Source organism: Dermacentor silvarum, chromosome 5 (assembly GCF_013339745.2).
Source record: "Dermacentor silvarum isolate Dsil-2018 chromosome 5, BIME_Dsil_1.4, whole genome shotgun sequence".
NCBI lineage: Eukaryota > Metazoa > Arthropoda > Arachnida > Ixodida > Ixodidae > Dermacentor > Dermacentor silvarum.
Genome location: NC_051158.1, coordinates 71,999,642 through 72,014,129, shown reverse-complemented (window position 1 = coordinate 72,014,129; position 14,488 = coordinate 71,999,642).

Below are 14,488 nucleotides of genomic sequence, written 5' to 3'. Positions count from 1 at the left end.
CCTTTAGCCGACGAAATATTGCGCCGTTTGAGCATCTATACAGCGTTTGTGCCTCAACGACCAACGTGTCCCCGTGCTAAACGGCGAGAAGCTGTACTGTCGAGGCACTCCACGTATGAGCGCCTTGGTCTCCTCGTCCGACCATGTCTTCATTGATACATTACGTCAGTCCAATAAACTCAGAATAAACGACGGCGGCTGCACAGTTAGGGTGGCTAGCACAGGCAGACACAGGCATAAACAATTGCGTGGCCATTACACATAAACTGCCTGAGCTCGAAAACAGTATAAAGTAGCTTTTTATAGCGAAGCTGTTATTAAGGGCCCACTCTTTGATGGTCGCGTCTGGCAATAGAAAAAAACTCTCATTGGCCGTATGCTGTATGTGCGAGCGAAAGCGCACGAGGGCGAGGGGCGCGTGCTTTCAAGGGCGGCGGAGAGCAAACGCGACTTCCCAGTGGAAGGGGAGCTGGCGGGCGAGGAGGACATCGAGGCACCCTAGACTGTGCGTGTGTGTGCCCGCTCTCCCACTGCGGCGCATGCGCGCAGCCCTGCCGGCCTTTGCCGCCTACTCTCTCGGGGCTCTCGCCCGCCTCTACCCTAACAGTGCCAACAACGGCATTTAGCCGTTCTCTCATGTAGCCAGCGTTTTGACAGCGGTTGTGTACGGTCACACAAACAACGCCCACTATTGGCGACAGTGGCGGCGTTTTGCCCGCGTTCGCACCAAACGCGCGCGGCGTTGGTGACGTGTTTATGAAGAACGTGCCAACTTTTGTCGTACACCCTATGGCAGTGTACCGTAGCGACCTTAAGGCCATGGTCCCTGTGGTCACTAAATAAATGAAACCAGCGGATCATATATATTTCTCATCCTTTATTATTTCAAATAACCAATTACACCATCACATTTTAGTAGTCATAATTGGAAATACATAATTCCTACCATAGTACAGCTTCGCTGGTCTTCCATCTCCACCCCAGTGGAAGGGCTGACAGTTTTTATGTATAGCACATTTTATGACCTTATACCGTTTCCCATCACAAAAAAGGTGGTTTAAATTACTATTGAATCTGTTTTCAATTTGAATTTATGTGTCTTTTAAGCATTGCTACCGAGACTAGGCACTTCCAGGCAGCGAAGTATGTTCGCCGAACACACTTGCTGCCGAATGCGTGCTGCAGTAAGTGTCACTAAGTGTTCCCATGTGGAAGCCTGCGAATGACACTAGCGCGGCGAAGTAAACTCGCTCAAAGTGCACTTAAGTTTGCCCTCGTCACACGGGTATTAGAAACGCGTCATGCGGCAACCGAGCTCCTCTCTCGCTCTTTTTTCTGGACAAGCTAGGCCATCTAGTGGCACTCCCGAGAAGTCCGGGCATGGCGAAGCATGTCCCGCCGGTGCATGCCAACGCTCTCAATTGTTCCTTCGCTTGTCGCACGCATAGTGGCACAAACTCAGTGACCCAAGTTGGTGAGAGGTTCATTGAAGAATGGTATACTTACCAAAGCATTCATGTCGCAGCTCGTCATAAAGTGTTTGCTTGAAAGGCGTTCATGACAAGCGGTGCATACCCATGTGCACTTGTGGCACAGCCTGCTAATGGATCGGGTTGCTCTCTTTGAGGAACCCTTGGGACGTCGGTTCAATTGCACTAAGCATCGGTGAAATTTAAGGAAACTTGTTGGCCTTGTACAGCGGCATATTCCCAGTGGTACATATCTAGTTACCGAAGTTTACGTCAAAGACATTTATTGAGGAGCGGCGCACACCTATTGCCATTTACCCCGTGTTACAAGTCGGCGTCAAAGAGCTTCTTCGAATAGCAGTGCCTACCTAGTGCAGCATATGCAGAGAACCATGTCGGCGTGAAAGAGCTTCGTTGAAGAGCTGCGCGTATAGACACATTGAAACAAACTTAGTGATCTGATGCGCTTGCCATCTGACCACGTACCACCGTGACCTGCGCAGGCGGGAAAACGGTTAGACACATACATACATAGGTACATACGCACATACATCCATGCATACGTACGTACATACATACTTATGCTACATACATAAAGCATGCATGCATACATACATACATACATACATAGCATACATACATAGATACATACATACATACATACATACATACATACATACATACATACATACATTGTCATCGGAAAGTACGTGAAATACCCTAAGAATGCAACGTATTAAAATTACAACGCAACCAATCTTGGGTTGGTGTCCTTGTAAGTGATAGCCAGCGCACTATAATAACACGCATGGCAGATTTCAGGGGCGAATCTGCCCCTCATCATCATGGTGGACTTCGGAAAGAAAGTGACACTTGTAGTCAGCATTAAAATTGTTGAACCACAAGGCACGATGTACTTGATATTGTAGAAAGCCGCCAAAAGGGAACTGCCCAAGAAAGACGCAGTTTGAGAAGTGTTCTAAGCTTTGAACTAATGTGAAATATTTCAAGGTAAAAATCTGTGTTTCAGTTTCGGGAGGCACACGTGGACTCTGGGGCAAGAGCCTGCCCGAGGCTCTTGCCTACCCCTGCCTACTCCCGAGCGCATTCAAACAGGAGCCGCCAGAGGGGCGCGCCGAGCCGTTCTATGACGTGCCGATACCATCAAATTACATGCACATCCTACAACACTATCGCCTTTCAGGAAGAACACGACCACCACTTCGTAATCCTCTGACGCGAGAAGAAGTCGTAATATGGCGGAAACTCCATACACACAACCACACTTGAGTCATTACCGCGCTGTACACCCTGTACTATATTCTTATAAATCACCACACCGCGATCAACGCGCAATGCTTTACCGCATGGTATGGGCTTGCGCAAGCACGCCAGAGGTCACACCCACCGCACACCCCACCACACATCAATGGGAGGCAGCGTTGGCCAGCTCCGACTCGACGGACCAGCTCTACCTGGTCAACTAAGCGAGAAGGGCATCTAAGACCGTTGTAGTCATGGACTCAGAGGACCACCCAATGCAGAGCATAGGAGCTACCTACGCTCGTGTGCTCTTTTGTATAAAGTTTATTCTTTATCTCTCTCCCATTATTTTTGTTTATTGTCATCTAGAAGAAGCACGAGCTCACGTTTTGTAACTAAATTGCTGGTTTGCGTCTAATGTGCTGGCGTGCACAGGTGTATTCGGCCTTTTCAAGCATGCCTCTCTCGAATAGTGGTTTGAACATCCAGCATCTGTCCGGGGGCGAGAGTTCAAAGCCAACAATTGGGCCTTTGTATTTATTTCTGAAGGAAACTAATGGGCATCTAGGTTCCCGAATTGGCTGTAAACAGTCAAAGACCAACTAACCTCGAACTGGTGGGAAGAGCAAATGATGTGTATTGTTTTGAAGAATAGTCAGGCACTACAGTTTGTTTGTCCTAAAGGAATTACGGCTAACAACATTTACAGGGCTTCCGTTCTTTGATAGGCTTAGTAGAGTTTAAATGGTCTTCTGAACTCCCCTCTGTTCCTGGAAGAGACAAAGGGAGTTTCACTGCTGTGGGAACAACAGCCCAACGCTAAGGATCTCCCAAATCACTTCAAGGAGTATGTCGGTTATGTGTATCAAGAAGACTGTTATGTCCATAGTGTTATTCATTTGCGAGGAGGAAAACCTAGACAGCCGTCGGTGAGGAGCTCTTTGCGAAGTGCCCTTTGCAGGGTTCCCTTCAATTTTTGCAATATCTTAATCCAAATAAAGACGTTGTTACACAACTCCAAGCAGGAATCTCACATTGAAAGTGCAATTGTATGCTAACAGAAACCAAATAGAGCATCTCGATGAGTGTAAAGCAACTGGATTAGCGGCCACGTGCCATACTTTGATGCACACGAGGAAACCGGCTGAAGTCTTTCATTGTGTTTTTTTTTGCTAATTTTACATTTAGTGGGAACTGTGTGCTTTTTTTTGTTTCTGTGTGTATGTCATTTCTGCTCCTGCGTTTGGTCGTTGAGGCCTGTCATTTTGCTGTTCCCTTCTTCGCCAACTTCCATTTCTATCCACTCGGTCCTAAAGAGACTTTGTGCCCCTCTTTGTGGTATTTGCCAGCCTGCTCTTTCTCCCTTTCCCTCTGTGTCTGCCTGTGTCTTTTCATATCAAACAATATTGCGGATAATTGTCAGAGCCCGGCGCAAATGCAATGTGTTCCCTTGCTCTGGAATGTGTTCCCGTTCTTGATCATTTAACACCTCGATCTATATGTGAACCTTTGCTTTGTTAAGTTGCTGTTTAGAATTTATTTCGGATATATTTCTACGGCAGGTTCAAGCGGAAACAAAGCGAGAGAAACCAAGTATTGAAAGAACACGATTTGCCCATTCACTAACTGTGAAATTCTCGTCGTAGTGATATATAAAATGTCAAAAATCCATCCTGAGGACGGCTTTAGAAATGCGGCAGACTTTCTGCAATTGATAAAACAGTATCCAGCCAAGTTATTCCCCTCATTGGACATTATTTCTTTCGTTTAGTGTAGATTTGTCGTTGTACTACAATAAAAATCTAGTTTCTTGCTTTTCGATTGAAGGGAATCCATGTGTTGTTATGAAATCACTTCAATTATTTCATTTGTGAAGTGTACTTCGAGAGGGTTACCTGATGATTTGTTTTGTTAGTTATACTTGCTCAGTTCAGAAGTATGGGCGTTTAGCAAAAAATTTCGAAGAAAATGCTTCACTTCATATCCTCACTATAGAGCGGAACATGAGGTTTTCATTTTCTTACATAAAATGTTGAATGTGCTTATGATGTTCGAAGGTTTTAGGAACTTAATAGGAGGTTACTTTCCCAAGAAATCCACATTTTATATTTGCATATGTTTGTCCCAGGAAACTGTTGTCAAACATCATGTTTTATTTTCTGCCAATAGGAATGAGGACACCACGCCGCTGGGAATATGGTATGTTACCTCTTCGTAACATACATAAAAATGAATTTAGCAGAAGGAAAGACTACTGATTCACTGACATTCTTGACAAAGTTTTTCATGTAGTGACTATTCCGCGAATTGCGGCTAATTTATTTGATTACAGATGTAAATGGCCAGTCAGAGATGCACTAGTATGTACAGTTTAAAATATGTATACCAACGTTTTCCTGTCTTGTAAAGTAATAAAGAGCGTTGTAATTCATGGGCAATTATCATTCTCTTCACAGCATTTTTGTAATTTGTTGTTTTCTTACCACTAACCCCTTTAATGCCTGCGACTCTTAGAGTGTCATAAATAAATAAAGTATGTATCAAATAAATATCATTCTTGCTTTTCGAGAAAGAAAAATGGCAAAAATTGTATGTTTGATTAGAAAAAATTTCCTTTTCGCGTAGTATTTCCTTAGAAAGTGCCCTACTGCGTGGCTTGAGGCACAAGATTCCAGGGACTGAACATTTATCGATTGGCGTATTGAAGATTTACTCACGTAAATTTTCAACTGGTATGCCTGCAGTTGTCTGGCATGTATCTTTCATTAACGAATGACATTTCAAGAATATCATTTATTTGTAGAGTTCACTGGGTGAAAGCGAGTTGCAGAAGCAAACAATGAAAGTGATGGCCCTGCACGAGACAAATTCTGCATATCTGTCATGGAAAAGTCGACAATTTCCTAAGAAAGCAGCGTGTTTCTCGTCACTTTACTATTTGTATAACGATGAGTCAGTGGCCAGTAGGTATTCTAACAATGATCGAATAAAAACGCCGCACTCTGTCACGACTAACCTACAGCTCCAGCCTGGGTACTATGGAGGACAGCAATATTTCTATTTATTTAAATACCCTAAACTTGCATGTGGTTATTACATGGAGGGGGTGGCTTACAGTTGAATGTAATTCAAACATGCATAATTGCCATAATTTCCGCAGTATTGCAATGTGGACGAAAAAAGAATAATGCATACCCATCTCATAGGTACACTAGATAGTAGAACCACTTAAAAACCAGTATCAAAGAAAAAAAGTAGGTAAGATAGACAAAGACGGAGGTATAAAAATTGAAGACGAAAGGTAAACATTATTGTTACTGTTTGTTTACGAAATGGTTATTCACACCAATGACAGAGCGAATGAAATTTTTTGAACGACGGCTTCGTCGACCATATAATGACAGGGATTTGAACTAAGGGAATGTTAGTAGTAAAGAAATAATTTGAAGAAGTCGCATGGCGTCAAAATTTTTTGTTCATAACAGGTCTTCTTTGATGTCAACTAGGCCTGCTTTTCTTTTGGTGAACGTGTATTGGGAGGAATACCACATTTGCCACTCACACAGACATATATTGCAGCCTAATAAGCAGAAAAACAAGAGGTTCACACAAATTAATGATGAGTGTCGCTTGAAGTAGGTTTAGAGACCCGACTGCTATAGCCTATAGTAGCTATTCCAGGCATTTTCATTTTCTGTAGGATTTTTTGAAAAAAAAAGTCACACTGTTAGAGGTATGTTTATAACGTGGAAAATGATTGAAATATAGGTAGACGCTTAACTTATCTTCATGACGGCTAATGCCCGAAATAGCATAGACAATCTAAGGAAAGCCTAAATTTATCGAGCTCAACGCACTCCTCATTATTGTATTGCTATCTTCACTTCTATGGAAGCTGAAAAATTAGTTTCGCAAGGCATATCGCTGAGGAACTTGGTTCAGAATAATGATTACCCCCTTCAGTCAGTGTCTACACATTAGTGTACGCGGCCTAATTTTTGCCATTTCTGTCTAGTAGTAGGAAGGAAATAACCGCGGACATTGGGCTTAGGGTAAATTAAACGCTTTCTTGCAGCAAAGTTTCTTCATTTCACTTAGCGCTGCAGTGTATCGCTACAGACGCCCCGCCCCCATTGCTAAATGTACTACCATGCTTGGCGGGATATTCAACATGCCGCTTTTCGTCAGCCGTGGTAAACGAGTCACTTTCATGTCTCGTAATTCTTGCGATCGAAAATACCATCTGCATTGTGCTGAGGATTCTAAACGTTTTATGAAGAAAAGCAGCATTACAAACTGCACAATAAATAGAATATTAGTTAGTCTATATTTATGATGACTCGCTACGTACCAAATGCACAAAGCACCATCCTACCACCTTGAGTCGCTTTCAACGCAGTGTTCCGCACGTTTGCAAAAAGTTATGTCAATTTCACATATTTATCAACAGTCTATCTTGATTCTTGCCTGAAGGCGTTAAAATGTAAGGCTCGACTAAACGAAGACAGAAAAAAAAGAAGACCACACAAGCAAAACCTTGGTTCACGGCAGTCCTTTTTCCCTGCATTTGTCTAATTGGACTGCACAATTTATTGATGAATGGAAATGATGATGGTTTAATGATTTAATGGCGAATTGGACCAACGCACTAGTGCCTAGTTCCGCCACGTAGGGGAGAAATCGCCATCCGCCAGAGTTGCCTCGTTGAGCCAATGAAATCTTAAAATGATTTTTTCCACTTGCCGCATTTGTAATTACACAAGTGGCGTTCGTTCGTTCTAACGCCACAGGTAGGAATATGAGCCCTCAAACTTACAGCTCATAAAGCTACGCAGCGATCGAGAAAGCAGACGCTAGCTTTTCCGGAAAGGGACAGGGTAAGAATTGCGAACACTGCCGAATGACATCGCACAACAGCTATCCTGACCGCAATGCTCGCGAGTAATATTATAAATATGAACAAAGTAAATTGTACAGCCTAAGCTATGGAATTAAAGAAGGTATTCTTCAATGCGTTATCTAACAAATGTTCAGGTGCGTCCTTGTCTAAAAAAGAGAAGAAACGAGGATATTACCAAGAACTATGTTGCTTGCTACACTACTCGGACTTTCAGAGAATCTTGATGGCTAATGCGGAAGGATAAAAGGAACGCGAGTTAGGGGTGCTTGTATTTCGGATGTCTTTTGTATAAATCCAGCCTATTTGTATGCTAAATGCTTGTTGAAATCAAATCCACAACAACCACTTTCTTCGTACTATCATGATGAGCAAACCTAACTGTGATATTAGAAAGGGAATGTGTTGAAACATAGGTTGCCGAATGCTGGTCTGTCTGCGATTATTAGTAAAGACCGCTCAGCAGAGAGAATGCCAGAACGAGAGGGCGCCAGAATACACATAATCACGTGTCATATTTGGTGCTACAGTGGCGAATACTCTGCCAAAGAGATTATAAAATATAACGTGAGTGTAGGCGATATATGTTTCCCCTTTTCCTGCAGGCTGCTTAGCACCTTTGAGAGTGCAGTGGAAATAAGTATTGCTGTCATAGATATGCCTATCATCATTGAGGCGCCACTACAGATTGATTGTCTCCGTGAAGGCAGATTTGAATGAAGCGGCAATATGTAAGAGAAGTTGCTCGCCAAGCGACGTTGTATGTCATAAACAGGGAATATTTCAGAACCATGTTTGTAAAAAGTGCACTTGACTTGAGATATTCAGGCTAATCCACAAAGTGACTCACAGCTCCAAGGCATGGCGTTGCTAAGGCCCAATGCGATTTCCATGCATTACACAAACTACAGCACATAAGTTGCCAGTTTAGGTAACGGAAAAGTGCACAATGTTGTGTTTTTATGATATATAATTAAAATATTGTGTATAGTCTTAACAGGATTTATGAGATCGTTCCTTTGATTGAATACGGCGAAATTGAGATGTTTGCTTGCTCGACAGTAATTGTTGAGTTGCTTTTGTTGAAGGTCTTTGTATCTGTCGTCACTGGTTTGGTTTACGTTACCAGCTTGCTGTTATATTTACTGCTACTGAGCAATACACACCGATAGTGGAGATTTTATAGCCCAGTACAAGTGAAGGGGGGTGGGGCGTTCAGTACGGCGTCACAGCAGTGTTAGTATTAGGGCCGAAGTCAAGTGCTAAAAACCCTGATAAGTTGAAAAACATAAGAGCAATTCCTTCCCTAACAGTTTTGATTCAACGCTATCGACGCTGGAAATAGGCGATCGATTGCATCAATTTGCAAAATTTACGTGATGTACACATGCTGAACGAAATTTAGTTCCAGAATAAATATGTATTTCTCGTTCATACGTACTTTAAGAATTCTCAATTTGGCATTTAAAGATTGTTTGTTCGAATGATTAGTACACTAACGCACGCTCTTGGGCCAGTTGGTGCATGATGAAATTGAAAAACACACGTACCGGTGAATAGACAAGGACGCGTGCACAAGGAAAAGGCGTTGGACATGCAGGGGCGCAGGACTTATAACTGTGCTTTATTGAAATATACATTGCCGCATAAACCTCCGATGCATGCGCATGGTCACCGTCTCCCAAGACATGTGCATTGATATCACCCTAAAATGAACATTGCCGCAAACAACGTCTGACTCATGCGCATCTTCTACTCCTCCCAAGACACTTACATCAATCTCGGTTCGATCACCTTTACCTACCCGCTAGGCAGGCACGTGCCTTGTCTGTTAAACACAAGGATGTATCGCTGACGCAATTGTCTTTCTGATTTCTAATGTGAGAAGTTTCTAAGATTTCCAGCTCATATCTAGTCTTTCACCTCCTTAAGATGGTCACATGATCAAACATTGGCAAAGTTTTTTGCACTTCTGGTAAGTGCGACAATGAACTACCAAATTGCTTCCCTGGTCCCTGTTTAAGTATGTGTTATGTTCTTGCAAGCGCCCATTTACACAGCTAACTGTGTGGCATATATACACTTTTCCACATTCCAACGGAATGTGGTAAACAACACCAGTTTTGCACTTATTGAAGGGTTTCACGGGGTTAGTTTTACAAGCCCTTCTCGTTCTCCCCTCTTTTCCAATTCTCGTGCACAAGCTAGCCAGTTTGCAAGCTGCGGAAAAACAAACGCTTACACCTTACCTTTCATCCACCTTCTTAAGGTTGGGGGAGATTTTATGAATGTAGGGCATTACTTCTAGTTTCTTTCTCCACTCTGATGTCGGCGGCTTCTCCACTGCAAGACCTTTCACTTTCCGCAATGTGGCTTCAACAACAGCCCTAATGACAAAGAGAGGGAAACCCGCTGCAAGCAACCGTTCAACCGGCTGTTTCAGGCTACACGCAGTGCGGTGGCAGCAGCTCTTCTGCAATGCGTAAGGAACGTATCCAACCGCGGCATCCCTCGTGACCAGTTTAGACTGATGAGATCCATTTGGCATTAGTGATTTGTTAGCACGGGGGGAAAACATCCAGCAGACACGATCATTGTCGTGAAAGATTATTTTAGGTCGAGGAACCTAATGCTTTGTTATTGGGCAGTTCGTAGGTGAAATTCGAACCGCGAGAGTGGTTTCAGCCACCTTAAGAAGGTGCCTGAAAGGCAAGGTGTAAGCGTTGCTTTTTTCGCACCTTGCAAACTGCCTAGCTTGTGCGCGAGAATTGTAAACGAGGGGAGAACGAGAGCGGCTTGGAAAATTAACCATAGGAAACCTTTCAGTGAGTGCAAGACTGGTCTTGCTAACCGCATTCCATTGGCATGAGAAAAAGTGTGTATAGGCCAGACAAGTAGGTGTGTAAATAGGCGCTTGCAAGAACGTAACACATCCTTAAGCGGGACCAGGGAAGCAATTTGGCCATTAATTGCCGCACTTGTCATAAGTGCAAAAAAAAACTCCCAATGTTTGATCGTGGGGCCATCTTAGAGAGGGTAAGTACTAGATATGACCGGGAAATCTTAGAAAGCTTTTAACATTGGAAATCAGAAAGACAATTGTGTCAGAGGTGGCCATAGCGCTAGAAGACACGGAGCAAGAACGAGAGTAATAGTATTAGCGCTCGCCCTGTTCTCTCGTTCTTGTCCGTGTCTTGTAGCGCTATGACCACCTCTGATGTATCTAACCAACTAGCCCAAAAAGCCATACTTGTATAATTGAGTCATCGACACATTCATGTGTTTAACAAACAAGGAACGTGCCTAACGAGTGGGTAGGTAAAAGGTGATCAAACTCACATTGATGCACGTGTGTTGGGAGGAGTAGGAGATGCGCATGCGTCGCATGTCGTGTGCGGCAATGTTCATTTTAAGCTGTTATCAATGCACATGTCTTGGGAGGAGGTAACGATGCGTATGCGCTGGAGGTGTTGTGCGGCAATGTAAATTTCAGTAAACCACAGTTGAAAGGCCAGCGTCCGTCCTTGTCTAACGCCTTTTCCTTATGTACGCATCCTTGTGTATTCGCTGGTACCTCCTTTTTTCAAGTTGATTAGCACACGACAGCATGTAAATCAGTATTATCTCGTTGCTGATCGTTTCAGCGGATAGATGCCTTGGCAGTAATAAATGTTATTCGTTGTACTAATGTGGTTTTACAGTTTCTTTATTGCAGTGCGTTTATAGGCGAACTGAATTATAGAATATAAACATTCCCTATATGCCAATTAGAAATCATCGCGGAAAACACGCATCATTGTAGTTTTTTTTTTGCCGCAATAAGCGCAGCTTTTCTAACAAGTGGGGCTCAAACTGCTAACGGCTATCAGGTATATGGTTTTGGATAAACGAAGAAATGAATAAATTATTAGGTAATTCGAGTCTCGAGCAAACGTATCTAATGTAGGTGACATGTTACACCACTTGTGCGTTTATACCGCTCCATAGGCGCTTTCTTGGATGTCCGTCCTCTTAGACAAGTTGATGGTAGGAGAATGACAACGTGAAGAACTATGCGAATGATTCTGTTGCAGGAACATTCATTGACCGGATCGGCTGCGTGTACAGAGTTCTCAAGGCACGCAAGAAGTTGGTACGTAGGAAGCAGGTTCTAAGACATCAAGTTCTGTTCATGCCGCACCCAAGAACAATGTTGCTAGCCTTTTAAGCTAACTCGTGGCAGAAACGGTCGTCGCAACAAATATTTATTTTCTGGTTTATTTCAGTACTTATCTAATTGCTTTGCCTTGTGTCCTGGTCAGGCGTATATTGTCCCAAACACCATTCCTTGTCTTCAGGTAAGAGAAGCTCAGTTTGTCTCAATACTAACGCTACGTTAGAGTGATAGAAGTACCGGATTATATTTGAGAAAAAAAGCTGAGATAATATGCTGAGTCAAACCAACACACCATGGTTAGTACAGCATATAACATTTAGAAATAAGCGTATTATCCCTATTATGAATAATTTTTTCACAATGCGATCACAGCCTGCGTCCGAGAATGTGGGCCTTCTTGACTGACTCCAGCTCAACTAACATAGTAAACTTTTCAGCAATACGGTGCGCCGTTGCATTGCTTTAGCGCTGATTGCATAATGTCTACAGTATACAGATTCGTCCGGCTAGAATTTTTATGCAGCTTGACAATGCGCACTTTGGCACAGTAGTATATTTTTCAAGCATTACTGCTGTATAATACTTATCGGTTCTGTCAAACTTGTGCTGCTCAAGCTGAAATATTTTTACAAGTGTTGAAATAATTATTTTCGACATTGAGAACCGAAGGGCTGAGGTTTGGTCAGCTAAAATTGCATAAAGCCCAGTGCATGAATGAAAAACCTTGTGGCAGAACCCGTCTCATGATAACTGTCGATGCTAATGCACTTAGCATTGAATTGTACAGCGACACAGCGTATTGCCATCGTAGAATTGAGTGATGTATCAGATGTGCACTGCAGCAGGATTCCTCTTTCGCTCTTCTCTAAGAACACGCGGCACCATCTAGCGCCGCCGCGGCGAAGCCTGCGCACGGCCTTCGAAATGCAAGGCGTTCCGGTGCGTTCTAACGCTCAGCAACACGTCACGCTATAACTGGGATCCTCTTCCACGCTTTTTTATGGAACCGCTGCGCCATCTAGTGATACTGCCAAGAAGTCCACGTGCGGCCTCGGAGACAAGAAGCGTGACTCGCCGGTGCATGAGAACGTAAAATGCCTTTCTTGAAAAGCGGCTCATACCCAGGGCATTTGTAGCGCAAATGCGTCGGGTTGTTGTCCATGAGGAATCCTTGAAACAACGCTTCGATTCCGCTCAAATTCGGATAAATTTAAGGAACCTTTTCCATTATTAAAGGGTGGCAAATTGCCAGTGGCACAATCCTAGTTAACCCAGTTGGAGTAAAGCCATTCATTGAAGACCGGCACATACCTACTGGCACATATTCAGTGGCCCAAAGTGGCATAACAGAGGTTCATTGAAGGTCAGTAGAGACCGAATGGCACTTACTCAGTGCTTCAAGCCGCCGTCAAAGAGTTGCTTGGAATAGTGAAACCTACCCAGTCCCGCATCTACAGTGACCCAGAGCGGCATGAATGTTCACATTGCCACATACTCATTAACTGAAGTTGTCAAATTGCTGTTCTCGAACCCTGTTCCCTCAGCAAAGCAATTCGATATACTACCCATGTGACCACGGGGCTATCGAGTGACGGAGTTAGGCGGGAAAATGGTGAGATGCAACTATATATATATATATATATATATATATATATATATATATATGTGTGTGTGTGTGTGTGTGTGTGTGTGTGTGTGTGTGTGTGTGTGTGTGTGTGTGTGTGTGTATAGACGGTTTTCAGCAGCGGCGCACGGGCGCGGCCATGTTTGATCACGTGATTGCGCCGGCATGACTGGCCTTGGGTTGAAGGCCAGCGAAGCAGCCGTACTGCTATAGTCATGGGCGACGGTGCGGCAAGCGGCGTTGTTTCGGGTCCACCGATGGACAGCGGCTGGATCAACGACACAAAGCTCTGGCCCTTGGTTCAACGATCATGTAAGTGAACCATTGTTTGTCATTTTAACATTGTATGTGCTCGCGCCGGAGCGCTCTGACGCTCGATCATCGTGCATGCGCGTTGCTCGATCGCGCCGAGCGATTCGAGCTCATGGAGGCTTCTTGTGCGGCGTTCACGTCAGTTCGCTAGTTCTTTTTCTTTTTGTGGTTAGTGCGGTGTACTTAAGCTACGATCTGAGCTGTTTGAAGTGGTTGCCCAGCCTCTCGCGCTTTGCTTGACGGCCTCGAATGTGTATGCTTGAGCGCCGAGTGAAAAATCCATGTCCGCTTATGTGTTGACATCTCGCTCGCTCGCGTTTTAGCTTCCCACATACGTTGAGGTAAGTGTTTGCCTCGATACTGGTGCACTGATCTCTGCAGAATTCACCAGTGCGGCGGGCACGCAATAGTTTCGCGTAGTTGACTTCAGAGCGGCAGATTGTGTATGTTGGATGTACTAACTGAATGCCCCCGAACGGGTGTTGTTTCATAGTAAAACCCCTGTCACACGGGCACGTTCGATCGCAATTGAGCCTCGATCTGAATCCAGTCGGTCATGATCCGCAAATCGTAATCAAAGTGTCCGATTTCGATCGGAGACCGACGTAAGCAGCTTCTAGCTCAGTGTGACAGAAAACGAGGTACAACGAGAAAGAAAGAGATCCGAAGAATTAACCCTCTAAAAAGGCCGTTTTAACGACAGTGCAAAAAAAAAAAAAAGATTTTTTCTGTACGTATAATTTTGAAAATCTCTGTGTGCTGCGTCG